Source organism: Giraffa tippelskirchi, chromosome 8, assembly GCF_054371585.1.
Source record: "Giraffa tippelskirchi isolate mGirTip1 chromosome 8, T2T-mGirTip1v1.2.pri, whole genome shotgun sequence".
In the NCBI taxonomy this organism is placed as follows: Eukaryota; Metazoa; Chordata; class Mammalia; order Artiodactyla; family Giraffidae; genus Giraffa; species Giraffa tippelskirchi.
In genome coordinates this window covers 159,462,891-159,486,678 of record NC_137282.1, presented here as the reverse complement: position 1 = coordinate 159,486,678, position 23,788 = coordinate 159,462,891, and the positions used below count along the sequence as shown (strand labels likewise).

General features: G+C 38.6%; 1 long non-coding RNA gene across 5 annotated transcripts in view; it reads left to right on the top strand.

Moving 5' to 3' along the window:
- Window positions 1–17,931, top strand: part of LOC145518748 (uncharacterized) — a 228,610-nt gene extending 210,679 nt beyond the window's left edge. For 2 of the 5 annotated variants that reach the window (XR_014063256.1, XR_014063255.1), the window contains 2 exons: window positions 17,160–17,234; window positions 17,344–17,931. This is a non-coding gene — a long non-coding RNA (uncharacterized LOC145518748). Of the gene's footprint in view, window positions 1–294; window positions 570–17,159 lie in introns of those variants that run through there. The other 3 variants (XR_014063251.1, XR_014063252.1, XR_014063248.1) reach the window with 3 other exon arrangements.
- Window positions 17,932–23,788: the final 5,857 nt, after the last annotated feature.

Sequence of the window (23,788 nt, the reverse complement as noted above, 5' to 3'; positions counted from 1 at the left end):
GGGAGGAAACTGGTGAATTGAGAAGTTCAGTAGCTTCTCCAGGGTTTCCGTGATGGCAAAGTGGTAAAGAATCGGCCTGCAATGCAGGAGACAAGGGTTCAATCCCTGGGTGGGGAAGATCCTCTGGAGAGGGAAACGGCAACCCACTCCAGTATTCTTGCCTGGGAAATCCCATGGACAGAGGGGTCTGGCGGGCTACAGTCCATGGGGTCACAAAGAGTCAGACATGACTTAGCGATTACACAACAGTAGCTTCTCCAAGGCACACAGGTAGAAAGCTACCAAGCAGAATTTGAACTGTGAGTGCCTCTAGCCTCCCCATGCTCTAACTCACCACGCAGTGACCAAGGAGAACCACTTAACCAAGAATTAGGGAAGAATGAGCAGTCAATGGGTGCGGAAAAGGAAGGAGAACAAGCTCACAAAAAGGGTTTTCTAACCAACTCGTTTAACGAACTAGTCAAAACTTTGGAAGGAAAGGGGCAACTGATTTAACTCATTCATAAGAAAACTTCGAAAAAAAAAAGAGACAATTTCAAGATATTGTCAGCTGTTACCTGATTTACTAAGTGAGAAACTCTCAATCTGATAGTTTATATCCAGTAACTGATAAGAATGAAGTCTGAAGAACTTCACTGATCACAGTCTAGTTTTCCTTCTCCCATAATTTATAAACATTTTTGGGTGACTCTAGGGCTTCCCTGGTAGCTCAGCTGTTAAAGAATCCACCTGCAATGCAGGAGACCCCAGTTCCATTCCTGGGTAAGGAAGATCCCCTGGAGAAGGGAATGGCTACCCACTTGAGTATTCTGGCCTGGAGAATTCTTGGGTGACTCTATTTCAATTCAAAATTTGCGCACACGATGCTTTTTGTTTTTATTTCTTTAAAAATTCTACTGCTCAAAGTGGAAACTTATAAAAATCCAATGAAGATTTTAAGAAAAGTGATTTTTATTCATACCTTTAATTTCCTGGAGCTGAACTTGAAGCCTCTATTCAGTACTTTTCAGAGACTTCACAACAACAGTCATTTATCTGTGTCTAGCGCAGCTCTCTTACTGGTGAATCACCATCTCTTGATAAACTTGACTTAATTAACCAAAGGCTGACATATATAAGATATAGGCCCCGGAAATCCACAATAGCAAATAAGCCATAATTGCTTGTTTCTGTAGCTTGCAGAAACTGAACCAGATCTAGACAGGCCCTTGCTTTCTTGGTAATAACCATTTTTGCAGGCCATTTTTCTCCTATCTCCCGTCTTTTGGGTTGTATAAAATGCCTTTCAAGACAGAAATTAGTTTTCAGATTGTTTTCTGCCAAATCCAGTGAATGTACCACATCTTGACTGATGCCTGCTAAGGACAAATGGTAAGAGTGGCATGTGACTCCGAAGATTTTCAAAAGGGGATTTTGCAATTAGCATGTGGTCCTCTTTTCTTCCAGCAGGTAGTAAAAAGAGAAACATCTAACAGTGGGGTTCGTATCTCACCAAATATCAAGCAGACCAAAATTACTTGTTAGAATCTCGGCTTCCCTTGAAGTCTGGGAGAGAGCTTGTAAGTTTCCTCCTGGGCATGGGAGAGCAGGAGTGCTTTTTCCCAGGGAGGAGTGGGGGCCTGGGTGAGCACGGCTTTGCCCACGGCTCATCGTGGGACAGGCAGATGGCCAGCCGTTGAAGCAGGCACAGGGATGTGCAGAGTGCGGCAGAAGCGCACAGCGAAGAGACAGAGAGGTTCAGATCTGGAAGCTGCATGTGGAACTCGTCCTTGTAATTCTAAACCCTGTTTATTTGCTTCTTAAAATCCTCTGCTGAAAATGTGGTGAGTCACTGCCTCTGATCCTGGCTTGTCTGTTGGTATTCTGTGAAGCTGCTCGAATCGTGGAGGAGCAAAGGAAAAAGTGCCATTTTGGTTTTAATTAAATTTTGAAAAAGATTCAACCATATCCTGCCTCTTCCTTCCATCAGGGATCCTGCAATTATTAAATTAGGCCGGTGGTGTCTACTTTCAGAATCATGAATTTTTACCAGCAGATAATTTCTCTTTTCTATTGTTAGATATTTTCTTGGTGCATTTTACGGCTATCATCTTTGGCAGAGCTAATCTGGTTTTCTTCAGCCACAGTTCTGCTCGTTAATCCACTTATGGATTTTTGCATAGTTTCTCCTTGGATGGTGAGTGAGTGTATTACCTCGGAGGTTTTTTTTTCAAGTCACTTAGTGGAGCTTGTGCCTCTTTTTTTTTTTTCTTGTCCACAATATGTGTTTGAACCCTTCCTGTCTGCTAGCTTTTTGAAAATTTATTTAACTTCTTGGCTGGGATGACATTTGAAGAAAATATTCACGCAATGAACACATTTATAGAAAGTTCTGTATATTCAAGTTGAGTTACTTACCTTTTTTAAAAAGTGATTTTTCTTTCTGGGCTTGAAATTTATCTACACATTAAATATCTCTTTTTCTACATCAAACACCCTTCTAAACACAGAGAGGGCACACACGTATGTATACACACAAACTGAAAAATATGATACCATTTTTTAATTCTACCAAATGCTTAAAGAATTAATACTAATTCTTTTCAAACTCTTCCAAAAGAATAGAAAAGGTGAAATCACTTCTTAACTCATTCTGTGAGGCCAGCATTTCCATGATACTAAAGTCAGACAAATCGGGAGAAAACTAGAGACCCACATTCTTTATCAATAGAAATGCAAAAATCCTCAACAAAATACTAGCAAACCGATTTCAACAGCATATTAAAAGGATTATACTACAGGATAGAGTCGGATTTATCCCAGGAATACATGGGTGGTTCAACATACAGACATCCATCAAAGTAATACACTGTAGACAGAATTAAGGGAAAAAAATCCTGTGATTATCTCAATGGAGGCAGAGAAGCATCTGACCAAATCCAACACTCTTTCATGATAAAGACACTTAAATGAGGAACAGAAGGGAACTTCCTAAACATGTTATGTGAATCTTACCTCAATTTAAAAAGATTATTACAGGGTGCCATTCTCAGGTAGTTCACAGTCTTGTTGAGAAGGAGATAGCACAAACATATGTCAAAAATCCAGCAGAGGCATTTCTTACTTCCCCTGGCAGCATGGAAACATAATATGGCTGTGGAAGCTGAAATTGTGCAGAGATCTCTTGCTTTTTTTTTTTTTTTAATTATTTAGCTTCACTGGAGTTGTTGTTCAGTCACTCAGTTGTGTCCGACTCTTTGAGACCCCATGGACTGAAGCATGCCAGGCTTCCCCGTCCTTCACTATCTCCTGGAGTTGTCAGATTCATGTCCATTGAGTCAGTGATGCCATCTAACCATCTTGTCCTCTATCACCTTCTTCTCCTGTCCTCAATCTTTCCAATGAGGGAAGACCCCATCAAGGTCTTTTTCAGTGAGTTGGCTCTTCACATCAGGTGGCCAAAGTATTGAAGCTTCAGCTTCAGCATCAGTCCTTTCAATGAATATTCAGAGGTCTCTCTTTTTTTTTTTTTCTAATTTTTCAGTTTTATTGGAGTATAATCGACAAATTGTATGTATGTATGGTGTACATCTTGATGACTCGATATGTGTGTAACAGTAGAATGATCACAATCAAGGTAGTTAACATATCCATCAGCTCACATTGTTACCTTTTGGAGAGGTGAGAACATGTGAGACCTACCATCCTAGCAAAATGTCGTGTTGGTGACTGTAGCCACCATGCTCTGCTTCAGAACTTATCTTGCATAATCTGAACTTTGTACCCTCTCACCAATATCTGACCTCATTTCCCTTTTCCTCCAGCCCTGGCAACCATTTCCTTTGAACAAAGACCCAGAAGTGGGATCACTGGATCATATGGTAGTTTTGCTTTTAATTTTTTGAGGAACCTCTGTATGACTTTCCATGATGGCTGTAACAATTTACATCCCCATCAGGTGTGTACAAGGGTTCCCTTTTTCTGACATCCTTGCTAATAATTACTTTCTTTTCTCTTTTTGATCATGGCCGTTCTAACATGGATGAGGTGATTTTTCTTTGTGGTTTTGACTTGCATTTTCCTTATGATTAATGAAATTGAGCACCTCGGAAAAAGTGAATCCTGTTCCATAGCATTAAAACATGTTAAAACATTGAGAACTCTTGTGCTGTATAGGGAAATAAATTAGAAAGGATAACAGTGCAGTGTAATTGAAAACATTAAAAGTATTGTGAATTAGTGTTTTATTTCTTTACAAAACAAGTATCAAGATGGGTTTAGGTAACGCTTGCTTGTTCTCTTGGCATAACTGCTACAGAGTAAGAACCCAGCTATTCTCTGCCTTGGCAAATTTTCCCGTTGTTTTTAAATTTGGATCAGCTTCTTGTATTTTACCCTTTACGTTTTCAAAGTTATAAGCCATCAGTGCAGCCTTTTGTCTTTTATTTTCACTCTTTTCATCACAATTCTTTTCTTCATTCATCCCAATAAGTTCATTTTTACTAAGTTCCTCTGGCTGTATATTTCTCGAACCTCTTGAAAAGTAGTGTCAGTTTCCCCAGGATCAGCTATTTATCTTTAAAAATTTATTTACTTTTATATTTTTAATTAGAGGATAATTGCTTTACGACGCTGCTGTACAGCTACATGGATCAGCTGTGTGTGTGCGCTGAGTATCTCAGTTGTGTCCGACTCTTTGAGAACCTGTGGACTGGAGCTCACCAGGCTCCTTTGTTCCCAGGGATTCTCTAGGCAAGAATACTGGAGTGGGTTGCCATGCCCTTTTCCAGGGGTTTGCCACTGGTCATGACGCATATCTGTTATTTACATACTGATCTGTGAACTAGAGTGAGCAGCAAAAATGTTACTCTATGCAGCTATTCACAGTTAACATGTCATGGTAGCTAAAGTTAGAACTGTGTTGTTGGGGAAATTGGTGCTATTTAACTAAACCATGATCATTGTAATCGGTGCATATTGGAGCCAAACAAAGTGAGGACTACACGTACTAAAATTGTGCAGTATTGAGCAACATTGCAATAGACTTCTAGAGATTGGATTCATGATGAGTTGGACTTGCTTAAGGATTAAGGTGTTCCTTTAGGCTAGCAGTTGTGAGCATACGCTATGAACGAGGGAAGAACCATAGTTGTTAGTAGGTTAATGAGCAAGTTTACCTGGATACAGCAAAGAAATACAGTCTTATCAATGGCTAGGCAGGAAGAGGGCTGACTGTGACAGGGCTTGACATACAGGCAGAATGGTAAACTGGAAAGAAAATCTACTTAAAGGAAAAATCATGATTTATAGATGGGGGGAAACCTGAGTTTTTTCTACTCTTTGCTACACATTCCATTTTTAATCTTTGGTAAGTCATGGGCAGCCACTTCCTTATTTGCAAAATGAGGGTAATTGTACTTAGTGCAAATGGCTGAGTGTATAGTTTCTTGAAAGTGGGGAAAAGTTTTATGACTGTGCTCATTCTTCAAATGTGGGTTCGATCCTGGGGTTGGGAAGATCCCCTGGAGGAGGGTATGGCAACCCACTCCAGTATTCTTGCCTGGAAAATCCCATGGACAGAGGAGCCTCGTGGCCTATAGTCCATCGAGTTGTAAAGGGTGGGATATGAGTGAAGTGACTTAGCATGCATGGACACCACTCTTCAAGCATTTACTGAGTGACTGCTTTGAGACAGGAACTGGGCTAAATGTTTCAGTTCAAGAAGTGATAAGGCCTTGTCTCATGTGTAAGCATTGGGAGATGGGAGGAGGGAATAGTTAAATGAACCAAAAATTACCCAACAATCTGGTAGATGCTGGAAAGGAGGTGATAGTGAATAGTTGCTGCTACTGCTGCTAAGTCGCTTCGGTCGTGTCCGACTCTGTGCGACCCCACAGACGGCAGCCCACCAGGCTCTGCCGTCCCTGGGATTCTCCAGGCGAGAATACTGGAGTGGGTTGCCGTTTCCTTCTCCAAGTGAATAGTTGAACAGGGAGCAATCAAGACAAAATATCGTGGCATTTTAGGAAGAATTCTACGGCAATTCTTGGCAGGATGAAAGAGGTTGGATGTCTAATGCTGGTGAAGAGTTTAATAGCTTCTGTTTGTTGATCCCAAGCCTCGGGTGAAACCACTGGAGTGAGGCCCTGCAGTGGACTGGAGGAAACATTTGGAGAAAGTCGAGATTCTGAAAGACCAGACTGTTTCATGCATCATCTACATATAAAGTCCCCATGAATGATGGCAGGATTCACCCTCATTTAGAAAGATAGTCTACATGGAAATAGGTCCTTGATAATGTAGGAGATTGACTTCACTATTTGATGAGTTATTACACCCTGGAAGAAAGATTTAAAAGAAGCATCAAGTGTTCATTAGCTGCAGCATGTTGTATCTGTGTTTCTTAAACTTTAATGTGCATAAAAAAATCACCTGAAATCTTGTTAAAAAGCAGATGCTGACCCAGAAATTCTGGAGTGGGACCTGGGTATCTGCATTTTAACCAATCTTCCAGGTTGACTGCACCTGAGTAACAAAGTGTGATATTTTTCAGTGACAGTTTCAAATTGAGTAACTTATTTTTCTTGAATCTCATGTCTGTGATCATAATTTGAAAAGTAGAGAAAAAGCATTTGTCTCTTTTTCTGCAACATAATTATCATAATTTTGTGAGTAACAAAGTAAACAAGTGAAAATCACTCAATCGTGTCTGACTCTTTGCAGCCCCTTGGACTATACAGTCCATGGAATTCTCCAGGCCAGAATACTGGAGTGGGTAGCCATTCTCTTCTCCAGGGGATCTTCCCAACCCAGGAATCAAATGGGGTCTCCTGCATTTCAAGCAGATTCTTTACCAACTGAGCTATCAGGGAAGCCCAATTTTGTGGGTAATATTTCTTTTTAAAGTTGTCGTCCTACTATGATAGTAAGTTTTATTCTCTAATTTTTACCTAACATAAAAATTTATATCATAAGCTTTTCCATGTAATCACTTAAACATTTTTATTATTGTATGTGTTTAATATTCTACTGGGCATCATAGTCATTTAGTTATTAAGCTATTATTGAACACATATTATATCAGCTTATGCCTGTTGGTAAAATGATAGCCACCTATGAATATCTGTGTGTATTTTAAGTGTTTGTGAAATTTATTTACTCTAGAATGAATTCGCAGAAATAGGAACTGATGAACGGTATGGACATTATTGTGATTCTTTATTCTTATTGTCAAATTAGATCAATTGGTTATTGCTTTCTTCTACCTGCAATAATAAGGGTATTTATTGGTTACTATAATCTTTTAAATGTTTGCTAAGTTAATCGGTGACAATTCATAACTTAATTCATCTATGATTCTTTGATTAGTACAAAAGTAGGTGGTTTTGCACCAGCAAGTATAATAGAAGAACAAATTTCATGAGCTGTGAAGTCAGGCCTGTTGAGTTCAAATCCTGGCTGCCAGTTACTAGATGGTATTTTTGAGAAAGTTACTTCTCTGTGATTTTTGTCCTGCTTCGAAAAATCTAAATATGTATGGCATGTCTGTCCATACAGATGTTTTGAATGTTAAATTAAAACAAAATCAAAATGTTAAACACGTTTGCAAAGACCTTAGAATGGTATTTAGAGCATGTATGCTATGTGCTTAGGGGGTGTCCAACTCTGCAACCCCATGGATTGTAGCTCTCCGGACTTCCCTGTTCATGGGATTTCCTAGGCCAGGATACCACAGTGGGCTGCCATTTCCTCCTCCAGGGGATCTTCCCAATCCAGAGATCAAACCTGCGTCCCCTGCATTGGCAGGGGGATTCTTTACCACTGCACCACCTGCGAAGCCCCATTTACAGCGTATACATGGTCAATAGTTATTATTAGTAGTGACGTTTTCAGTTGTGAATGGTCTATTTGTACTCTTGACTTATGTGCATTTGTTTTAGAAAATGTTAATACTAACTCATAATTGGGAGTCAAGGATGGAAGCAAATGTTTAGATTTGTACTGTCCAATTTTGTAGCCAGTTGTCATAAGGGACAATTGAATTTAATTAAATAAATTTTAATAAAATGAAAGTTATGTTCTTCAGACATTTTAAGCATGTATCAAGTGGCAGTAGCCCCGTGTGTCTGGTAGGTACTGTGTTGGACAATGCAGATTTAGAGAACATTTTCTTTGTCACAGAATGTTTTATGGACAGTGCTGATCCAGATAATTCCTATTATTGAGATTGAAGTGTCTTTTGAACCATGAACTATCCAATCATTTACTTTAAATTCCCACTTCACTTTACTACTATAGTTTTTGCATTTATTGCTCTGTTATTTGAGATTTTCCAATGTATTTCTTTACTTTCTTAAAGTAACTCTGATAATGACATAACAAAGTCATCCATAAGAGGTGTCAGGAATGGGAATTTTTGTTATGTTTGGAAAAGTAGAATCAAGGGAAAAAAAGTGCTGGAAGTGTTTTGCAATTTTTATAGGGACAGTAATGGAAAGAATATAACAAACCAGATAATATGTCATTCATTATTTTTCCAGTAATAGGCCAGACATAAGAATCTTCAGTTCAGTTCAGTCACTCAGTTGTGTCCGACTCTTTGTGACCCCATGGACTGCAGCATGCCAGGCCTCCCTGTCCATCACCAACTCCTGGAGGTTACTCAAACTCATGTCCATTGACTTGGTGATGCCATCCAACCATCTCATCTTCTGTCATCCCTTTCTCCTCCTGCCTTCAATCTTTCCCAGCATCATGGTCTTTTCCAATGAGTCAGCTCTTCACATCAAGTGGCCAAGGTATTGGAGCTTCAGCATCAGCATCAGTCCTTCTATTGAATATTCAGTACTGATTTCCTTTAGTATTGACTGGTTTTATCTCCTTGCAGTCCAAGGAACTCTCACAAGTCTTCTCCAACACCACAGTTCAAAAGCATCAATTCTTCGGTGCTCAGCCTTCTTTATGGTCTAGCTCTCACATCCGTATATGACTACTGGAAAAACCATAGCTTTGATTCAACAGACCTTTGTTGGCAAAGTAATGTCTCTGCTTTTTAATATGCTGTCTAGGTTGGTCATAGCTTTTCTTCCAAGGAGCAAGCGTCTTTTAATTTCATGGCTGCAGTCACCATCTGCAGTGATTTTGGAGCCCCCCAAAATAAAGTCTCTCACTGTTTCCATTGTTTCCCTATCAGTTTGCCAAGAAATGGTGGGACTGGATGCCGTGATCTTTAGTTTTTTGAATGTTGAGTGTTAAGCCAGCTTTTTCACTCTCCTCTTTCACTTTCATCAAGAGGCTCTTCAGTTCCTCTTCACTTAATTTTCTCTACACTAAGAATCTTAGTTTGTTGAAATATTTAGAATTATTTTGTTCTCTGTTACTCATGTATCATTTATAATTATCAAATAGTGGTTTCCTACATATAATTAACACTGGGCAGCAAAAAAATTGATAGTTGGACACTAACAGGCTACTAATATGTGATTCTCTTTTGCTTGTAATAACTTTACTTGCCAAACCACATGAGGTAACAGACAAAATAGTAGCACATAATAAATTAAATAAAATTAACTTTAAAAATGATGAAAATAAGCAAAAATACAATACATAAAGTTTTTGGTCTTCTAAAGTATTAATTCTTACTAGAATTCTTGGTGTTGAAGAATGGATCATTTACCACTCAGAATATTTACATACATTTGAAATGAAATCTTGATCTCTAAAAGTAATTTCATGAATCATATGACTTCCATATTATTAAAAGCATATATATTAGGAAAAAATAGAATACCAGTAGTAAAAGTGATATGCTATAGGGATCCAAAGGAAGAAGTTAACCAAGTCATCTGAGGGAAAAAAAAGTGATATATGGAAAGTTTACATTAGAAGTGGACCTTAAAAGATGGGAACAGTTTCTTAAGAAATTTGAGTGTTCTTATAAACTCATGCATTTTCATATATTTGATGTGTTGCATTCTGTTTCAGATATTATCCTTTCTGGCCCTCTGGAGCCCCATCTTTGACTTGTAGAGACCCTTCACGTTGCTTCCATATCTTAGAATGTGACTTAGTCTTTCAAATCTTCCTTGCTTTCCTAAAAGTGTCCAGACTTATCTTAAATATGTTGAGATCATAATGGGCAACACCAAAACAAGAATCTGAGATATTGGAGGAAAGTTTTGCAAGGTAGGTGAAAAGACATGAGCAAAGGCATTTATACTTGCTGAGGGACGTGTTGAGGTCACAAAATGCCTCTGTAGGTCTACCCAAAGGGATGGAAAGTGGATAGATAGAAGATAGCATGGCTATGGGGAACTGGTTCTAAAAACTATAGGCAGTGATGAATTGCTTATCATTATCCTCTAACATTTTTAAACAGATGGATAACTTGATTGCAATTGAATTTTAAGAAGGCAGATTTAAAGATGGTTTGTTAGATGAGAAGAAACTGCAAAGAAATTAATTACAAGGCTATTACAATAAATGTGATGAGAGCTGATGGAAATTGCAATAGAATTGTGCAATATTGTGCAGATGTCGGGGATGTTCCAGAACTAAAATCCATGATACTCAACTACTGATTGAGTGCATGAGTGCAGGGGCTTAGTAAAAATAGTAGTCAAAAATATTAATGAACTTTGGAGCCTGGGAATACAGACTTTCAACAGGTGTATTATGTCTGAAACTAAGGAGGGATTCCCAGCTAGCTCAGTGGTAAAGAATCCGCCTGCCAGTGCAGGAGACCCAAGGGATGAGGGTTCTATCCCTGAGTTGGGAAGATCCCCTGGGTAGGAAATGGCAACTCACTCCAGTATTCTTGCCTGGGAAGTCCCATGGACAGAGGAGCCTGGTGGGCTACAGACCATGGGGTCACAAAGAGTTGGACATGACAAAGTGAGCACACACACACACAAGGAGAGAAAGGGAGATTTGGCAGACTTTGATATCAAGATTGCAATAAATTCATAGGCAGGGATATAAATTTAAGAGATTGTGGAAAGAGAGAAAAAGATGGCTTATTAGAAGATCTTGCATAGTCCTAATCATTTCAGGAGAAAGAAAACTATAAGGATTTGTTGAAGGGGACTAAGAAAGAGCCTGCATAGAGTTAGGACGAATGAAGATTGGTTGCATGCAGACTAAGAAATGAGGCGTTCTCAAGGATGAGACAGTTCTCAACTGAGAGGTTAAGTAGAAGAGGAGTTGGGGAAAAGCATTTATTTTGCAATTGTGTACTCAGGTGACTCAGTGGTAAAGAATCTGCCTGCTAATGCAGGAGACGCAGGTTCGATTCCTGGGTCGGGAAGATCCCCTGGGCAAGAAATAGAAACCCACTCTGGTATTCTTACCTGGAAAATCCAATGGACAGAGAAGCCTGGTGGGCTACAGTCCATAGAGTCACAAAGAGTTGGACATGACTGAAGCGACTGAACACACACACACACATACACACACTTATGGACCAATGAAGGGTACACGGTATAAGTGGAATACCTCAAATACGGGGATGACTAGGATTGGGTATTCCTTGGGTTAAGAGTTCAGAGATTGAAGTCCAGAAATCCTTGTAGCCGAACTGGACCTCCCAGGTGCATCTGAGAGGGTTTGTTTTAGGAGAGCCAGGAACTAGGCAAGAGCAGCAACCAAAGGCTAGATTCAAGATGTCAACAGGTGGTCAAGAGCTACAGACTAGGTGAACTTGGGCCAGAGTCCTACAGCAAGGAGCAGATGACCTAATAAATACCTGAAAGTGTAGTCGCTCAGTCACGTCCGACTCTTTGAGACCCCATGGACGGTGGGCGCCATGGCTCCCACCAGGCTCCTCTGTCCATGGGATTCTCCAGGTAAGAATACTGGGGTGGGTTGCCATTTCCTCCTCTAGGGGAACTTCCCAACCCAGGGATTGAACCTGGGTCTACCACGCTGTGGGTAGATTCTTTACCATCTGAGCCACTGGCTGAGACATTTTGTGGCCGGGTGACACGACCGGAAATTCTCTGGTTGCCTTTAAGTGCCGCTTCTCAATAGGAGCTTGTGGCTCTTAAGCACAGTCCTGGAAGTGGTGGAGAGGAAGTCTGCAGTAAATAAGACGAGGAGACAAGCTGAAACTAGCAGGGCTGAGTACTTTTGCAAGAAGTTTTTAGTGAAGGGAAGGGAGAGTAGCTTCAGGATGAAGTAGGATCAAGAAGAAACTTTTTACGAGGTTATAGGAGAGTTGAACATATTTATAGGCAGTGGGAAAAGACTCTGGAAAACAAGGGGGGTATAAAGATGGAAGCAAGAGGAAATAAATTTGGAAAGAGACAGAATTTTTTTTTTTTTAAAGGCAGCAAACAGAAAGACAGAGTCCAAACCAATTTAATTTTCCAAGCGTCAGGCACTATTTTCTCATTTGGTGTCTAAGAGTCCATGGTATTTATTATGCCATAGGATCTGATTTATGAATAGATGCAGTTTATTTTAGTAGAATTGACTGGCAACTGGCTCAGATTCCAGGGGAAATATAGGGAGATTTTCATTTGTAAAGATATCACCAGTTGCTCCTTACTTCTCGCATTTTGGGTTGATTTTGCAGTGGTGATTTATGTGGGGCAACCACGCTTTCTTATTCAGTGTCCCTCTAGATCATGGCAATGATTTTTTTAAACAGTTGCTAGAAACTTTGGTGGGCTTCCTAGGTAGTGTGGTGGTAAAGGATCTGCCTGCCAATGCAGGAAACAAGAGACACAGTTTCCATCCAGGGGGTTGGGAAGAGCCCCTGGAGTAGGAAATGGTAACTTACTCCAGTATTTTTGCCTGGGAAATTTCATGGACAGAGGAGCCTGGCAGGCTACAGTCAAGGGGGTTGCAAAGAGAGGGACATGACTGAGCGACTGAGTACAGAAACTTTGGTACGCTCTTTGGCCATGGAAGAAAAAAGAGAGAGCTATACTTATCCAGGGTAATATAAAAACTCACCTCAGGAGTGTGATGTCTTACCACTAGTCTGCTTTTCACTGGGAAGAGGGAAGGTGTATTTTCAGGATCATACTTTAATGATTCTTAATATCTATAGTATCAACCAGAATCATTATTCAGCGTATGACAATTCCCAATTTAACTAATTAATTAAATGTTACACTCATTTCTATGAATCATATATTCCACAGAGAACTTCACAGACTATCCTTCTTGACACCAGATTTTGACTTAACCATCTGAGAAATGACTGTCTCCAATTAGGTTGAAATATTTACTGATCCAGTTATAATGCGGAGTTCATTTGGCAAGAATGCAAATGCAGGAAAATATTTTCATGAACAGGAATTATTTTTTCTTCAATTTGACTTCCCATATACCAGATGTTTCTATTCTGAGTGTGTGAGAAGAAAAACTCTTCTTTTTTTATCTGTTTTTCCACCAGTACAATTATATGTATTCCAGGAGAATCCTGGTATCTGAAATTACTCAATGGAAATATAGCAATTGGAAAGACAGCAGTTGTATACATTTTCTCCAGCAGGTATAAAATATCCACTGAAGAAGGTGAGGACCTCAGAGCCTTTTGAACTATCGGGTAATCTGTAGGAACTCACAAAGGCTTTAAAAATCAAGGCTGGAATGGAGCAGTGTTATTCTCCCACTCACTTTGTTCATTTCTCTTCAGTCATTCTCAGCTGAAGCTGCCAGTGGGGTTAATTTCTTGACTGTTCTGTCAAATGTTAGGCTCTAGTACACATACTTGTGTATATACGAACAACTGTTTTTTTAATAACCTGCCAAGAAGCTATAATCTTCCATTGTGGTCCCCCTGGGATTCAATTAGAATGGTTTTCCACAGCCTGACATGTTTATGGGGCATAGGTAAAGAGACAGTTCATAAAACTGTCAATTTTCTGAGAAATTAAAGAAAAATTGGGCTGCTTAGTGCTTTGGCAATTCTGTGCTGCTGATACTAGCATGGGAAGCAATGGAATCAAAGGAAACATAACGAGATCCTGATGCATTAGGTATGGGCAGTTTAAAAATAATGTACAAGGGCATTTGTCAATTTGAATGCATCTTTATGCAAGTTGGAGAAAGAAAAATCCAACCTGGGAAGCCTGACTTTGGGGACAAGGATGTGAATACTGAACCACAACTTATTTGCATCTGGAAGATTTATCATTTTGCTTAATAGGCAAGATCAAGAAATGAATTCTAGGCAAGGGGGGCAGGTGTCAAGTCTCCCGAGGGGAATGGTAACGTGATGAGCAGTGCTTTCCTTGGGGGATTCTTCATTTAAAGTATCTTTTGCTTCTTTAGGGAAAAGTTATTAGTCTAACATAGATTCTGTATTGAGAATCAAGTCTGTTGAAACAAATGCAGCACATGTCTCTTGGCCGGGTCTCTTTATTTGTCCTTGATAAAGGGGCTCATTCTCTTTTTTCAGGCTCTAACTATGGCAGGTTTCATGACCATGCCCCTGACTTAGCTCAGGCCAGTATCTGGCCTGCAGTAGGAAACAGACCCGTGTGACAGTACCACAGGATCTTAAGTGTTCTAAGTTAATAGCAGATGTAGACATGATAACAAAAAATCAGATTATAATATTAATTATTAAATGCTTAACAGAGTTATAAACTGGATCTTATGGTGGGGTAACTAGTGGATTCTGCCTGAGATGGTAAGAAAATTTTTTGCAAAGCAGATATTATTTGAAATTATTATATTATTATATATTATAATATATTATATATATATTATTATTATATTATTTTAATATTATTAAAAATATTTTTGAAAGGAGACCAAGGAATTTTATGGGTAACCAAGGGAACAAGTCAGACATGACCGAGTGACTGAACAACAAGAGAACATGTTTTTGAAGGAGTGTGTGTGTTTGTGTGGGAGTGTGCCTGTGTGTGTGTGTGTGTACTTGTAGATGTGTTCGGATGAGGTTGAGGAAGTGGTAAAATGAAGAAGTACCAGGAGTTGAAGACAGATTGAGTTCCCAGGGTAACAGCCCATTTACAATTACACTTTGTTCTACTAGAATGAAAAGCCACTGAAGGATTTTAATCAATAAAATTAGAAGAAAAGGTTTGTATAGCTTCACTACCGGTTCAGCAGGTGTTTCCATATGATGATAACAGTTTAGTTCTGAGCCACTCAAATTATACATTGATGCCATTGATTCTTTCGACAAAGCAAAACCAAAATGCTATTAGTTTCAAATATGAGAAATTGTACAGATAGTGCTAGCAGAAGATTTAAACCCGGTGTTTAATTAATCCTCCAGTTACTTCCAATCACAGAACCCCACTGAGTGGTTGAGAAAGGAAATTTGGGGGGATAAAACTTATCAAATAATCCTACAGCAGAATATAGTCTTGATTGAAAAAAAATTAGAAATTTATATGGAATGAGGGAGGTGATAGATTGATGAAGTTCATAGCCTAGAATTTTCTAGCAACAATTTTGCTTGATTTCACAAATCAGGAGGCCTGCCAACATTGAAATTACCCTTAGCGTTAAATGTCTTATAATTATAGTCTATGTAAAACCATAATTAATGAAATGTTATACATACAGTTTTGTAATGCTAGTAATAATCTAGTGTGCTGTAGCTTATTCTATCTAAGGTTCTAAAGATGATTCATAATCATTAATTAATTAACGTTCTTAACACCATCCCAAGGATAAGCTAAATAAGTTATTATGAACTCAATGCTCAGTTTAAAGTAATTTTAGTCTTCATTTGAAACTATGGGAAAGTAAGTGTTGGAGAGATGGAAAATAAAATGTGTTCAGTTGGAATTGATCGGAGTATTGATGCCAATTTTTTAAAATGTTGTGGCAAGTCTACTGGAGCACAGAAGTATGAGTAACTTCCCCAAATAGTGACCCTGTTGTAAGTATTAGGTGCTATTAGGAGATCACCTATTGACATATGTCAGAGGACCAAGTCCTTTTAGGTGAAGTGACTGATATGAAGGTAGGGCGGTAATATCCTTCGTTATGATTTTCAAACAAAGCAAAACTTGGTTCTGAACGTGCAATTGTACTATCTGACTGCTTTGTAAATGACTTACTTGCACTTCTATCATTTTATTATTTTATTGTAATGCTTCACCAATAAAATGAATTAAGTTTGTAATGTTTATTACTCATTCTGGCACACAGATAATTTAGAAGTGTGTATTCCAAGGACGTTAACTATTCTGAGTTCATTTCAAACAGAAATGCATCCTTCTCTCTAGAACAAATTGTTATAACTTGTTAGTATTACTCAAGAAAAGTTGAAAACCTGTTTAAAGTTTTAAATTGGTCAGACCTTTTAATCTCTTTTGAAAAGTATGGGTCCAAAACAGAGTTCTTCCTTATTCTAATGTATGATTTTGACCCAAGATATTATTACAAGGTACTAATGTATTCATCATAGTTTTATGTTATTTTCAAGTAGAAAATGATATATATTTGATAAATATATATTATTTATAATATTATAAATATAATAAATATATTTTATACATTATAATATATATTTTCTATTTTCAAATAGAAAATGATTGGCTGCATAAAAATTATATTGAATGTAACAATAAACTATTTAACTGACCTTAACTGTTAAAGAGTGGAATTGATAACATATACAATAAATGGTACTTTTATAATTCTGTAGCCATGATACACCAGTTAGATAAATATACTTATTCTAATAAAAGTACTAAAACAGTATAATAAGTATACTTTTGGTAAAACCAATTAAAATTTTTTTACTGGTTTATTTTCTTTAAGGATAAAATGAGATAATTTACCTCTCTGTATAATTTCAGTCTTCTCCTTTTTCTTTTTTTCCTCTCAATATATAATCTTTCTATTTCTCTTTCTCACAGAATACTGCATTATTTTCATTACACAGTTATTTCTCTATTTTTTGTTGATCCATTTCTTCCAAGATTTTGAAATCATTATTGTTACTTCTAGGAAAAGTATAATATGAGAAGTCATCAGATACAGATTTTGTGTGGTTTGTCTGGTAAACCGCAAACCAACAGAGGAAAAATATTCCAGCAACCCTGAACATTATATTTTTATTTTTTGCTATTTGATGCCTTGTGTCTTTATCATTTTTCCAAGTTACTAAACCCCTTGTTGGCTTTCATACAGTCATAAAATAAAGCCAGTTAAATAACTGACATATTTCTCTCTCCCCATAGATATGATGAAATAGAAATAAAGAATAAAACAGAGAAGAATGGAAATCCAGGAGAGACATGCTAAAGGTCACCAAAGTACGATAGAGAATTCAATTAGATCAAAGAACGTTGGAGGTTATTTGACAGTGTTTAATAGGAAGCAGCTGCATTGGGAAGTCTTTGGTAATAATTTATTCTTCTTCAGACTTGCAGGGGACTGCGCTGTCTGCACCGAGTTCAGGGCATTGAGTGTGGCCACCCTTTTCTGATTTCCTTCGCGTCTTCAGTTTGGGAGTTGTGATGCGATAGGATGAATCAATGTATGTCTGACAGCAGCATCGGGCTCTGCAAGTTCTCTGCTCCAGAATCCTGGGGTCAAGTGCTGCACAGCGCATTCTGGGTGGAGCAGAAATAGCCTGGTCTTTCCTGCACGTCCCAGAGCTCCACCAGAGGGAAAACAGTGAATTCAGAACTCTCCAGTCCGTCCAGTCATTGTCCCAGCGAGATTTGCTTCAGGCATCCTGGATACTGCCAGATGAGAACTGTATTTCATTCATTCTCAGATGTTTGCAGCTGAAGGGCCACATTTTAGGGCCAACATTTCTGCCACACAGCCAACCTTACCAGCTTCTGCTGCCCATCAAAATTTGCTGGAATTCATTGCATGATTGGCCTTTTGTTTCATGAGTTACTGATGATATGAAGCCTGGTTTTATCAACTATCCAGGTAAAATAATTAATCCATGTTATTGCCTAATTGTAAACAAAGATAATAAACAGGTTAGTGGAAGAACTCTGAATCATTAGAGAATGTTTGTGAGAATTTCTACTAGATATTGCAAAAAGCAGGAAGAAAAATGCTGTATTTTACAGTGAAGGTCACTGGCCTTCAAATTTATTTTTACCAGAATGGCTGACGTTCATTATGTATGAGGTCTCTTCTCTGCCATCGACCCTGGAGGATCGACTGTGGTAGAACTGGGTGAAGAGACTTGTAGGTCATCTGGCAGCCCCTGCCCACTCCCCTTCCCTCACTCTTTTTCGGAAGCAAAGAGGGTAAGTGATTGATGAGAGCCTTCAAGCTTCCCTCATCCCCTCTCTTGCCCCACCAAGTACATATGTCAGTATCCTCACACATTCTCCTTTTATTCTCTCGCGTTTCTAAGAATAAGTGTCCTTTCTCCGGTGTTAAGTGCAAGGCTGATCCTCTCTCTGTTCCTTGGCTGCATCCTGTCCTGAATCCGGAGGAAGACTCTGGAGTCTTCTTCCAACAATGACCTTTTCTTCCCCTTTTATTTAACTCCTCTCTCTCTTCCTATGAAAGGAAATCAAATTGTATGGCATCAAAACCTCCCATCAGCTTGGTGATCTTTGAAAAATGTTTTGCACATTTTATTAGAGAAATACATATATACACACAAAAGTAGAGACGACAGAATAATGAGCCCCCATTCATGCAACACTCAGCTTCAACAATTACCGACTTCTGCCAACCTCATTTCATCTCTCCCTCCATCCGGTTGGAGTATTGTTAAACAAATTTCAGGTATTAAATCATCTCTAGGATTTATCACTAAAATAAAAGACTTCTTTCATTAAACACGACAATGTCATTCTCACACTTTAAAATTAACAGTGATACTCTTAAAATCATCAAATATCCAGTTAGTGTTCAAATTTTCCCAATTGTCTTGGATAATTTTTTTTAAAGGTTTGAATCAAGATTCAAATAAGATCATCCTTTGCAATTAGTTGATGTGTCTCTTCAGTCTCTTCTTCCTGCTCCTTCTCCTCCTCCTTCTCTCTTTTGGTAAATAATTTGCTGAAAAATTTGTATATTTGTTAAGTGGACTTTCCCACAGTCTGGATTGTGCCTATTATATCCGGTCATGTCATTTAGGAGGTTGTCACCCCTATGATACCTTCAAATTGGTAGTTCGATCTAGAGCCTTGGTCAGATTCAAATTCTATATATTTTTTGCAAGAAACACCTTTCAGGTAGTGTTCTAGACCGCAGTTACGAGGTAGATAATGGCTGTTTGCCTCTGGTGACCGGGTCCAGTGTCACACACACCACTGGAGGCAGAGGCAGTGGCAGGGACCTGCTCCGGGTCCAGGCAAAAAAGGGTGCATTGGCTCCCTGGTGGCTCACATGGTCAAGGATCTGCCTGCAATGCCGGCAACTTGGGTTCAGTCCTTCGGTCAGGAAGATTCCCCCGAGGAGAAGGAAATGGCAATCCACTCTAGTATTCTTGCCTGGAGAATTCCATGGACAGAGGACCCTGGCAGGCTATAGTCCATGGGGTAGCAGGGTCAGACATGATTGAGCAATTTGAATCCTAAAGAGGATTTAGAAAGTAATATAACTAAATGAAAGTTGGCACACATTATATTATTACTGAGGTCACTAATTCTAAATAATAGCTCTGAAAAATCTTCGGTTGGACTGAGTTATAAACAATTGCTGCAGTTACTCTTGAATTTTAATACTATGTATGTAAGCCTAAAAAAAATTTCCTGGGTAGCTCAGTGGTAAAAAACCCATTTGCAGGAGACATGAAAGACATGGGTGTGATCCCTGGGTCGGTGGGATCCCCTGGAGAAGGAAATGGTATCCCAGTCCACTGTTCTTGCCTAAGAAAACCCATGGACAGAGGAGCGTGGCAGGCCATGGTCCATGGGGTTGCCAAGAGCTGGATGTGACTAAACAGCAACAACGCAAGCTTCTAATTAGCACATTTTAATTACCTATCCTTTAATAAACATTTTCTTCTACTTGAAAGTTATTAAAATTTGGAGAAAGCTAGTTTCACAGCTGGCCTTGACACACAAGGACGGGGTGGAACGCTTCCATTTAAGAATAATTTCATAAGGATTTGGATTAGAGTTCTGGGTGCAGTCTGTGAATTCAGTCCCTTTGATATGGCCCTGCTCAATTCAAAGCCAATAATGTATCACAATCATTGTCAAGATGAATACACACAATGCAAGTTATTAATACTTTACTTTTCAAGTGGTCATTTTGTGTGACCACTTGAAGTTATTCACACGGTATCTCTTGAATTTAACTTCATTTGTTTTTATATTTAAAAGACAAGTAGCATGTGAAGTGCAAGGTGTAAGAGTTTTGTTTCTTAAATGCAAATTCTAGTTTATGTATGAAATTTTACTGAATTTAGTTTACATGTTTAAAGTTGTAGTTCATTCTTTTTCTTTGTTAATTTTCATAAACTAAAGAACATATTTATAGAGGAAGGCAGGGTGAACCTTTGATTCTTTCGCTTTGTTTACTAGTTTATTTACTAGTTTATTTACTAGTTTTTTAAACTAGTTTTTGAAATAACAAGTCAGTTCCCTAACATCCTCCAAAGGAAAGGAATTCGTTTTTGTTTTTATGAACTCATCGATCTAAATGTATTGGATGTGTTTTGCAACACATTAAATCAATGGCAATCAGATTGCAATTATTATCCTCTGGCTGCCTCAAATGCCCATCTGCAGCTGATGCGGGGGTCTCTTCAAGTTAACTCCTGAGTCTTTTTGATGCAATCTTTAAAGTTTTTGACAACTTTCTCCTTTTGGTCTGACAAGATGTTTCAGACGCATATTGTACATTTCCTTTCCATGCTTGGCATCAGTCATTTCTACAAAGAGGTTGGCTTTTTTTTTTTCTAGTGTGTGATAGTGTCCAGATGCAGTAATCTGCTCACTAATGGTGCTTATTGCTCTGTTGTTGGTGATGGTTTCTAGGCATTTTCAGTGGAGACTGCTAGGGAAACAGAAGGTAAAATGTACAATAAATTAATACCGATATTTCCAAGTCAAATTCTGGATTCCAAGATGTTTTTACTTGCCATTTTCAATGTTACATCTGTAACTCACAATGAAAATTCCAGTTTTCAATAATGCCAACCTAAATACTGATTTGCTTATTGCATAATTTATGCACATTAATCTCAGATAGGACTTCCCTGGCAGCTCAGTGGTAAAAAATCTGCTTGCAATGCAGGAGACACAGGAGACTCAGTCTCAGTCCCTTGGTTGGGAAGATCCCCTGGAGGAGGGAATGGCAACCCACTCCAGTATTCTTGCCTGCAGAATCCCATGGACAGAGGAGCCTGCTGGGCTATAGTCCATGGGGTCACAAAGAGTCAGACACAACTGAAGTGACTGAACACACATATATGCAATTTCAAATGGCAGTACCAAGCCTACCACCACCGCTATGATTATTGTAAATAAACACTTATAGGTTTTTTCATGATCACTTTTGTCTATAGGATCTCGTCAACTAGGGATCTACAGTCATACAACTGTGTTTAAAAATTACTTGAAAATTTTCCTGTTTTTAAAATTGAATAAATTTGCTGCCTATTTAGGTTCATTTGTTTCATTTGGCTTTAGATTACAGATTGCTTTTTAACATCTAAGTCTGGCTCGTGATTATGTAAACTATTTACATGGTTCCAGGATAAATTCTGCCGAATAAGGTGTATTTAAGAAATCTGTCTTCTTCTATCTCCTCCACCTCTCCCCTTTAACTGTCATCTTTTGTTTATTCTTCCATTCTTGGTATAAGCAAATATTAGTTTATACTTCCGTTTGTCATTATTTACAGATACGAACAATAGCTTATGATACATTGCTCTAGACCTCGAGCGTGTTTCTTAGGTTCTTTCCTATTAGTGAAAGTGAAAGTCACTCAGTCGTGTCCAACTCTCTGAGACCCCATGAACTGTAGCCCACCAGGCTCATCTGTCCATGGTATTGTCCAGGCAAGAATACTGAAGTGAGTTGCCATGCCCTCCTCCAGGGGATCTTCCCAAACCAGGGATCTAACCCAGGTCTCCTGAATTGCAAGCAGATTTTTTTTTTTTTTTTTTTTTGTTACCATCTGAGCCACCAGGGAAGTCCAGTAAAACAAAGCTCCATGGCCAGCAGGATGAAGACCTGCGCAGGGAGACCCTAATGGATTTCAAGTCCGTTGCCTTAACCACTAGACCACGACTGTATAACTTCTCTCCTATTAAGTCATTGCTAATATAAAGATTTGGGGAAGGAAATGGCAACCCACTCCAGTGTTCTTGCCTGGGAAATCCCATGGATGAAGGAGCTGAGTGGGCTGTAGTCCACGGAGTCGCAAGAGTCAGACATGACTTAGTGATTAAACAACAATTCAGTTCAGTTAGTTCAGTTCAGTTGCTCAGTCGTGTCCAACTCTTGGTGACCCCATGGACAACAACAACAATGTAAGGGTAATAATACCTACTTGAAGAGTTTCCATCGGCATTAAATGAAATCATGTTTAAGAAGTGCTCACGATAGCTCCCTACACACAGCAGGCACACATCCATTGTTGGTTTTCCCTTTTCTCTGAACTCTCTCAGTACAAATCCTCCTCATACATAAAACACTTCCTCCCACAAGCCGGCTCTGCCTCATACCTACACATTTTGTGACAGTTCCAACCCAATTTTTCACCTTCAGTCTTTATTCTTAAGGATCTCTTTTACAGTCAGTGAGAAATGCATATCCTGTTGTTATCTAGGTGTGTGGCGGAGGGAAGTGTCCTTCACCACCATGATCTCTGTTCCTCCAATTTTTTTGTCTGTAAAATAAGAATAGACAAAATATTTATAAGTTTTAATAAGGATTAAATGAGTTAGTATATATATAAAGATTCAGAACAATAGTTGGCATATAGTACTCATAATAAATGGAAACTATTCCTATGAATATATTTCTTCTTTCCTACCTAGATTTTGCAGAAATAATTCTTCAAAAGCTACCCTTCACTGTGTTATTATAAATAAGATAGGTAAAATAGATTCTAGTTAGGAAAATAAAACATACTGAAACACTTATTTTATTGGTCAAATTCTCTGATGTGAAGGGGCACAGAATGACTTCTCTTGTTATCTTTATCCCATACAAGTTTAAAGTCAGTTTAAGTTCATCCTTTTCACTGATTTTATAAACTAATTCCTCTACAAGCTAGTTTCAATGAGGAGGAAAAAGCAAATTCTAAAACAAGGTCTACTTTCTTTTTCTTAGAAACTGTCTTTATTTTGAATAGAGGAAGAGTAGTTGAAATGTGATCATGTCATCCATCAATCCATCCAGCCACCCATCCATCCATTCATTCATCCATTTATTCAATTACAGATGAATTCACCCATCAATCAGAATTGCTCCACACAGTGGAAAGAAAGTCAGACTCACACATCTGATATGAAAATGACATTCTGCCTCTTACTAGCTATGTGATCTTGGAAAACGGACTCAACACCTCTGAGCTTCAGTATTCTAAAGAGAACTATCAGATTGACAATACCTTTCTCTATGTTGGCTGGCCAGTCTGCAAATGTACAGAGAGCAACAAATTTATCTTTCTCCCAAAATAAGGTGTGAACCTAGACAGGCACGGACTTTGTCTGGATCACTGCTTAGTGCTGTTTGGTTTGGCCCATCGTTTTTTGCTGCTAGAATAAAAGCATCATAGAATATAGAGCTGGAAAAGACCTTAGACCACATCCTGTCTGACTTGCTTATTTAATAGATGGGAACATTTGGGTCCAGACAGGGCAGAAGAGACTTGCCTTAAATCAAATCTGCTAAACTGTAATGCATTATATTGTTTGCGCTTTTAT